This window comes from Pinus tabuliformis, chromosome 6 (assembly GCF_031772625.1).
Source record: "Pinus tabuliformis cultivar Carrire ecotype Pingquan chromosome 6, CPIR1, whole genome shotgun sequence".
In the NCBI taxonomy this organism is placed as follows: domain Eukaryota; kingdom Viridiplantae; phylum Streptophyta; class Pinopsida; order Pinales; family Pinaceae; genus Pinus; species Pinus tabuliformis.
Genome location: NC_142292.1, coordinates 126,871,639 through 126,880,636, shown reverse-complemented (window position 1 = coordinate 126,880,636; position 8,998 = coordinate 126,871,639). Strand labels below are relative to the sequence as shown.

Genomic DNA, 8,998 nt, shown 5'->3' with positions numbered 1-8,998 from the left:
GAATACCGAAGGCTTTGATCTGTTCTGTATTGGCCGAAAATATCCCTAAATTTTCGGTTCTGGTCCCCCATCACCGAGTATACAGTAGTGGATACTTTAATTCTTTAATAACCCAAGAGAATAGGGTAACACCATGCTCATGATATGCTGGAGGCTTCCTTGGTAGACAGGTGTGCCAGCCAAAAATTTTCGTATGCAGCTCTGCGTTTAAAATCACCACCTACAGCAGTTTCGTAGCGCGCTACGAAACTACTATGTAATTTAAAAAAAACACAGTCTTCCTCCTAAAATTTGACTGTCTTCAAGTAACAAGGAAGAAGAGATGTATGCCAATCATTGACAATGAAAATAAAACCCTCCCCATGAGGTCCACTAAAGTGTTCACTGCTTGAGAGCTTAATAATCTTTGGAGCTTCAATAGCTGCCTGACATAAGAGGCTAAAACGAAGTTCATTGTCTTGAGTTTTTATCCCTGAACAAAAGATAACTGCCTCAGAAGGTTTATGATCTTCTACTTCAACACCATCATCTGTTAAAATGCCACATTCCGCTGCAATTGCTTTAGCTGTGTTAATATTGTCACCAGTGACCATCCTCACTGTAATACCTGCCATATCATGCTGTGGAGATGCTTTCTCAGATATGACTTCCATTAATTCACTCAGTTCCATGCCAAAGTCAATCAAAGAAACAACAGTACATCTGTTGCAGAAGAAATCAAGCTTTGTCATGCGAATGTTCATCTGAGTGTCTGTTCCATCATAGTGAGGAGAATTGGGCTACCTTGTAACAAATGTGACATTCACAAAATCAGATACATCTTCCTCTTTGGTTTTTTTCCCCTCCTACGGGTAAATTCCAATCAAAAGTTCATATTTGGAACTTGTAAGAGGGGTTCCAAAGTCATGTGATGAATTTTGTTTTGGTGTCGAGGGGAAAGAACTTAAGATGCTTTACTGTCCATATATTCAATCAGCAAATCCTGCACCATCCCTCTGTCTGGCATCTTTCCAGCAGCTCCATATATTGGAGCCATGCCATCTTCAAATGCACTTGGATTTTCTCGCACAGTTGTAACTGCTTCTTTCAGATCTTTCAAGCAATCTTCTGCTATAAGGGTATGCTGAAGAGTCAGACATATGTGTATGCTGTTAGGTCTTTGTAAAGCATTTAGATGCCATCCTCGTGTTGACAGAACATCATTCACTTTAAAAATATCGAGCTTATCTGATCCAAATGCAATGACTGTCATGTCTGGTCTTCCCACAATGAATAGTTCTGGAATTTGCTTTATTCCTTCCTGAAAAGTTTTTGATACTTCCATTACTTTTCTCACTGCCTCCAGATATCCTTCCTCCCTAACACTCATCATAGCTGCCCAGGCACCAGCAATAAGACCACCAGGTCTGCTTCCAGCAATAGTTGGTGAAACATAAAGACCTCCTGACCACTCCGTTACAGCCACAAATTGTTGCTTTCTGATTTCATGATTGCGATACAGCACAACACTTGTGCCCTTTGGCCCTAGGCCATACTTGTGAGTATCCACTGATATTGAAGTTACTCCTTGAACAGTGAAATCAAAAGGTGGAATTGGATACCCTAATTTGCGAGCAAAAGGAAGCACAAAACCTCCAAGGCAGAGATCAACGTGAAAGCAAATACCCCAGCGCAAGACCAAGTCTCCAAGTTCTTCGATGGGATCAATGATACCATGAGGAAAACCCGGTGCTGAGCCAACAATCATAACCGTATTCTTGTTCAAATAACGCTGGATTGCTTTTACATCTGCTTGGAAATCTTCATTTACCGGTACACGCCATAGCTTGATTTTAAGGTATTGGGCCGCTTTATCATATGCAGAATGGGCAGATTCTGGAATTATCATTTCTGGTTTCATAATTCCCTTCTTGACTTTCATATAATCCCGTGAAGACTTTACTGCAAGTATAATACTTTCTGTGCCTCCCGAAGACATATTACCACAAACTTGTCCTCCAGATGCTTTTTCTCTACTACCAAACATGCTTGCTGTCATTGCTACCACCTCACTCTCAAATCGTGCTATACTTGGGAAAACGCTCAAATGCAGCGGGTTGGTGTGAGAAAACATGGAATATGCTTCATTTATCAGTGAAAAATGTCCTTCGGATTCACTCCCACCAATATACACTGTACCAGAGCATCTTCCTTGCCATCGCACATCTTTTGACTTCTCAAATTTCAACCTTTCTATGACTCCTATACCAAGACCAGCCCTTGGCAGCTCAGTTTGCCAATTTTCTCGTCCAGATTTAACACTAGACTGCATCTTGTCAACAACCTTTCCCTTCTCCCGTTCGATGTGGGTCGGAGAGCATGGCCTCCATTAATTTCCCGAGGAAGCCTGTAACGAAGTAGTTGTTCCTCAGAGGTTATCGTTGCAGTGATTTTCATCCTTATTGCATTTGCACCTTCTGTAGACACCTTGAACAAAACCCTCCACACCAGATGATCTGGCACCTTCAAGTGGCTTTGTTACAATACCTGTAACTCCGCGAAATAGTCCTTTGCAAAAGCCCCTTTGATGCCAACAGAGCCTGCACGTGTCAAGACTGACATGTAAGACCTTACACATGCTATTCCCGTAAAATTCTTGCAGAAAATATGACAGCTGGTGTGAGATGTGCTATGGATCAGCATGAATTCCCCATTTCATAGCGCAGCCAGTGCAAAACATGAATTATGCGCTACGAAATCACTTAAAACATGCTGCGCTGTGAAACTGATAGAAAGGATTTATGCGCCTTTGACAAACAGTCGAACTGATGTGAAAAATTTAAAATTTTTTCTTGAGTGACAACAGTGGCTCCACTTGGGATAGTGTGCTCCTGTAGCACACTAAGAACTCGTAGGTCCAGTGCTTTATCCATTTATGACAAACATAAATTTGCTTGACAAACATCCCTTTCCAGCTTCTTGGGCCTTCACCTCGGGCTTAAGCTTGATGATCACTGTAGGAGAAAGGAATCTACATCTACTAAAAAAAAATGCTCAGTCAACCTTGAGCTTATTTGCATTTTCCTACCTACCTACCCTAACAATTTAAACTTCCTTTAGCTCAATCAATGTGAAATTTCCAATGTAGCCAATCATTTATCTTATCTGATGTTTGATTTCTTTGACTGCATCGGAGTTCAGAGCCAATATGATATTGTGATGACCACTGCCATTGAAACGGCCTCTGATCTTCATTGAAAAACTGAAACACTGGAGAGTAAAACTCTTCCATGTAGTCAGCTATAGGATCCCAGAATACTTGATCAGCTTGATGATTCTTGTAACTTCCTAGCTGTGCAAGCTGATTTTCAACAACAGTGTACAGTTCCTCAATCGTGAAAGAGAAAGGAACCAGCATTCTTTCCTTGTGTTCTATCACAGAAAACTTCTGAAAATAATGATCATGATTATGAAAACTATATGCCTGAATTTGACCTTCTAAACCTTCAATTTCTTTCTCAATGTCCTCAGCAACTTCATCCAAAAATCCCATCTTATCCTCTGCTTTATAGTCAAAGGACTTTAGATACGAGGAAAAGGACAAAGAAAAATTTTCACCTATTTCTTCATTAATATGATCATCATTCCATTGTTTGAAACCCTCAACTGAAGGAGAGTTTGCCACCACCTCTGACCTATCTATCCATTCCTCCAAAAACATAAGCCATAAGTCTTGAAATCACCTAACGGATTTTATAGGAAAACTTTCAATCCATTGTTTGCATTTCCCTTGAAGTGAATCATAAAATAACATAATGCAAACATCCTCATGTTTAACTCTAAGAAGCTCAGCAAAATGACAGAAATCTGAGATATGCTTCAGAGTTAAACTCAAATCTTCTCCGTTAAATTTTGGACCATTCCTTAGAAAATATGCATCCTTGGGAAAATGATTTGGGAAACCATGAATTCCTTAAAAGTCTATGCATGCATACCTTGAGATAAGAATGGTAGCATCTGGGTCCTTCATAACTCCAGTGGAATCACCATGAACCTATGAATTTCGAATTCTTCAACAATGGAGTCGCCAAGGTAGATTTGCAGCCTCAAAAAACCTTCTAAGCTCCTGCTACCTTCAGAAGTTCAGCTTCATGATTGCGGGAATGAGTAATCTTCAGGCTCCCGGCAGACGCACCAAAATGTTATCACAAAATCAAGCACTGAAGGCTGCCAATCAGCAAGACTCTGTGTAACTGTTTCAAACCAAGCTTTTAACTAAGGCTTAGCCTCCTTAGTCTGAGAGGGCTCTCTCATAGGTTATTGATATTGAACAAGATGGCTAACTCTTACAAAGTAAATTTAACACATATGTTGGCTGGACAGACATTACAAAGACTTCCATTGGGCTCATGGAGTTAATCATCACTTCAGCAAACTATAAAACTACTCATTCATAGAAGTCAGGGCATGTAATGTTTAAACACTCAAAATACCTCTCATAGAAACCTCAACTTACAAATACACACAGGAAGTCAGAGCAACAATGTGAATTCTGAGTGATTGTGTATTTATACAGCTGTAGAACATAAAAGATAAAACAAAACACATATATCTTGAGCATCTGAAACAATGTATGAATCCTGAGAAGAAGAAGCAATCATTTGTATTACTGAAAACAAGTTCTTACATAAGCCAAAATAAACTCTGTTTTTCAAAAACATCCAACCCCCATTACATAGATCATTCTCCTCTATATAGACACATACTTCTAACTGCTTAGAGCTTCCACCTCCAACATGAGGGGAGCTCGATGATTGCCATTGATTACCCCTATCCGCTATTGAACTAACCTATTAAATACAATCAGCAGTAACTGAAGTTCTAAAAAGTCCTAATTTAATTATAACTCTAATTCTATCTCCTTCGTTGAAGATTCGTTCTTGTAGCTTTGACACCTGGCTTTCTCTTCGTTCAGCTGAGATGGCATGAGATGGCATAAGATGGGCAATTAATGTCCCATGCTGGCTTTGAATACCGAAGGCTTTGATCTGTTCTGTATTGGCCGAAAATATCCCTAAATTTTCGGTTCTGGTCCCCCATCACCGAGTATACAACAATGGATACTTTAATTCTTTAATAACCCAATAGAATAGGGTAACACCATGCTCATGATATGTTGGAGGCTTCCTTGGTAGACAGGTGTGCCAGCCAAAACTTTTCGTATGCAGCTCTGCGTTTAAAATCACCACCTACAGCAGTTTCGTAGCGCGCTACGAAACTGCTGTGTAATTTAAAAAACACAGTCTTCCTCCTAAAATTTGACTGTCTTCAAGTAACAAGGAAGAAGAGATGTATGCCAATCATTGACAATGAAAATAAAACCCTCCCCATGAGGTCCACTAAAGTGTTCACTGCTTGAGAGCTTAATAATCTTTGGAGATTCAATAGCTTCCTGACATAAGAGGCTAAAACGAAGTTCATTGTCTTGAGTTTTTATCCCTGAACAAAAGATAACTGCCTCAGAAGGTTTATGATCTTCTGCTTCAACACCATCATCTGTTAAAATGCCACATTCCGCTGCAATTGCTTTAGTTGTGTTAATATTGTCACCAGTGACCATCCTCACTATAATACCTGCCATATCATGTTGTGGAGATGCTTTCTCAGATATGACTTCCATTAATTCACTCAGTTCCATGCCAAAGTCAATCAAAGAACAACAGTACATCTGTTGCAGAAGAAATCAAGCTTTGTCATGCGAATGTTCATCTGAGTGTCTGTTCCATCATAGTGAGGAGAATTGGGCTACCTTGTAATAAATGTGACATTCACAAAATCATATACATCTTCCTCTTTGGTTTTTTTCCCCTCCTACGGGTAAATTCCAATCAAAAGTTCATATTTGGAACGTGTAAGAGGGGTTCCAAAGTCATGTGATGAATTTTGTTTTGGTGTCGAGGGGAAAGAACTTAAGATGCTTTACTGTCCATATATTCAATCAGCAAATCCTGCACCATCCCTCTGTCTAGCATCTTTCCAGCAGCTCCATATATTGGAGCCATGCCATCTTCAAATGCCCTTGGATTTTCTTGCACAGTTGTAACTGCTTCTTTCAGATCTTTCAAGCAATCTTCTGCTATAAGGGTATGCTGAAGAGTCAGACATATGTGTATGCTCTTAGGTCTTTGTAAAGCATTTAGATGCCATCCTCGTGTTGACAGAACATCATTCACTTTAAAAATATCGAGCTTATCTGATCCAAATGCAATGACTGTCATGTCTGGTCTTCCCACAATGAATAGTTCTGGAATTTGCTTTATTCCTTCCTGAAAAGTTTTTGATACTTCCATTACTTTTCTCACTGCCTCTAGATATCCTTCCTCCCCAACACTCATCATAGCTTCCCACGCACCAGCAATAAGACCACCAGGTCTGCTTCCAGCAATAGTTGGTGAAACATAAAGACCTCCTGACCACTCCGTTACAGCCACAAATTGTTGCTTTCTGATTTCATGATTGCGATACAGCACAACACTTGTGCCCTTTGGCCCTAGGCCATACTTGTGAGTATCCACTGATATTGAAGTTACTCCTTGAACAGTGAAATCAAAAGGTGGAATTGGATACCCTAATTTGCGAGCAAAAGGAAGCACAAAACCTCCAAGGCAGAGATCAACGTGAAAGCAAATACCCCAGCGCAAGACCAAGTCTCCAAGTTCTTCGATGGGATCAATGATACCATGAGGAAAGCCCGATGCTGAGCCAACAATCATAACCGTATTCTTGTTCAAATAACGCTGGATTGCTTTTACATCTGCTTGGAAATATTCATTTACCAGTACACGCCATAGCTTGATTTTAAGGTATTGGGCCGCTTTATCATATGCAGAATGGGCAGATTCTGGAATTATCATTTCTGGTTTCATAATTCCCTTCTTGACTTTCATATAATCCCGTGAAGACTTTACTACAAGTATAATACTTTATGTGCCTCCCGAAGACATATGACCACAAACTTGTCCTCAAGATGCTTTTTCTCTACTACCAAACATGCTTGCTGTCATTGCTACCACCTCACTCTCAAATCGTGCTATACTTGGGAAAACGCTCAAATGCAGCGGGTTGGTGTGAGAAAACATGGAATATGCTGCATTTATCGGTGAAAAATGTCCTTCGGATTCACTCCCACCAATATACACTATACCAGAGCATCTTCCTTGCCATCGCACATCTTTTGACTTCTCAAATTTCAACCTTTCTATGACTCCTATACCAAGACCAGCCCTTGGCAGCTCAGTTTGCCAATTTTCTCGTCCAGATTTAACACTAGAATGCATCTTGTCAACAACCTTTCCCTTCTCCCGTTCGATGTGGGTCGGAGAGCATGGACTCCATTAATTTCCCGAGGAAGCCTGTAACGAAGTAGTTGTTCCTCAGAGGTTATCGTTGCAGTGATTTTCATCCTTATTGCATTTGCACCTTCTGTAGTTTTCGACAGGAGATCAAGAACTCCAATTATACCTTTGCAAACACCTTGAACAAAACCCTCCACACCAGATGATCTGGCACCTTCAAGTGGCTTTGTTACAATACCTGTAACTCCGCGAAATATTCGTTTGCAAAAGCCCCTTTGATGCCAACAGAGCCTGCACGTGTCAAGACTGACATGTAAGACCTTACACATGCTATTCCCGTAAAATTCTTGCAGAAAATATGACAGCTGGTGTGAGATGTGCTATGGATCAACATGAATTCCCCATTTTGTAGCGCAGCCAGTGCAAAACATGAATTATGCGCTACGAAATCACTTAAAACATGCTGCACTGCGAAACTGATAGAAAGGATTTATGCGCCTTTGACAAACAGTCGAACTGATGTGAAAAATTTAAAATTTTTTCTTGAGTGACAACAGAAGGAAGAAAAACCAGACATGATTTTCATACAGGAAACAAAGTGTTCGGTAGAAAAAATAATGGAAATTCACAGTAAATGGCTAAGTAGGTATGAATATCTAGAAGTCAAAGTAGACAAAATAGTTGGGGGTATACTCACGCTTTGGAACCCTCGGAAACTAGGTATCCTGGATGTTGAAGCATCTAGGAACTACTTACCAGTGGTTATTCAACTGGGGGGATAAGGAAGTTTATTTAATCACAAATGTTTATGGCCCACAAAAGCCTGAAGACAAGCTTAGATTGCTTACTTCATTGGAGGATTTAAGAGACAAACATATGGGTGTCCCATGGATTCTGGGAGGGGACTTTAACATGATCAAGTCCCTATCAAAAAAAAAAGGTGGAACCAGATCACTGGGCAAAGAGTCCATAGCATTTCAGAATTTTATAAACAGTATGAGGCTAGTAGATACAAAGATAAGTAATGGCATCTTTACCTGGAATAACAAAAGGGGATGAGAGTCTCAGGTGGCATCAAAGCTTGACAGATTCATTCTATTGGAGGACCTTATCCTCATAGGCTTGGAAATGTCAGCAATGATACTACCTTTTGGTGGTTCAGATCACTGGCCTGTGCAACTTGAAGCATCTGGTATAGGCACTCCAAAAAACAGACCTTTCAGGTTTGAAAATGTCTAGCTCACCCATCCAGAATTTAATAGCAATATATAAAAATGGTGGAATGAGGATATATAGGTTCAGGGGAAAAAAATGTTCCTCTTGCATAAGATTGAAACATGTCAAAATCAGGCTCAAAGATTGGAATAAGAATGATTTTGGCAATATTTTTGATGCCAAAAAAGTAGTGGAAAGGAAGCTACAGGAAATTAATCAGATCCTCATCATAGATGGCTTCAACAAAGGAAGTAAGGAACAAGCCAACAACCATCAACAAGAATGGAAATAATTATGCAAACAGGAGGAAATATTCTGGAATCAGAAATCAAGGGTACAATGGTTGAAAGAAGGGGAAAGGAATACAAGGTTTTTTCATAAATCAACCATGGATCACAGGTCCCATAACAGGATCTCTAAAATCAAGGATCAGCATGGAAATCAACTCA

General features: G+C 40.0%; 2 pseudogenes; both read right to left on the bottom strand.

Annotated features, from left to right (window-relative positions):
* Nucleotides 1–943: 943 nt before the first annotated feature.
* Nucleotides 944–2,342, bottom strand: LOC149257677 (sphingosine-1-phosphate lyase pseudogene; annotated as a pseudogene).
* Nucleotides 2,343–5,948: 3,606 nt separating this feature from the next.
* LOC149257676 (sphingosine-1-phosphate lyase pseudogene) lies at nt 5,949–7,647 on the bottom strand (annotated as a pseudogene).
* Nucleotides 7,648–8,998: the final 1,351 nt, after the last annotated feature.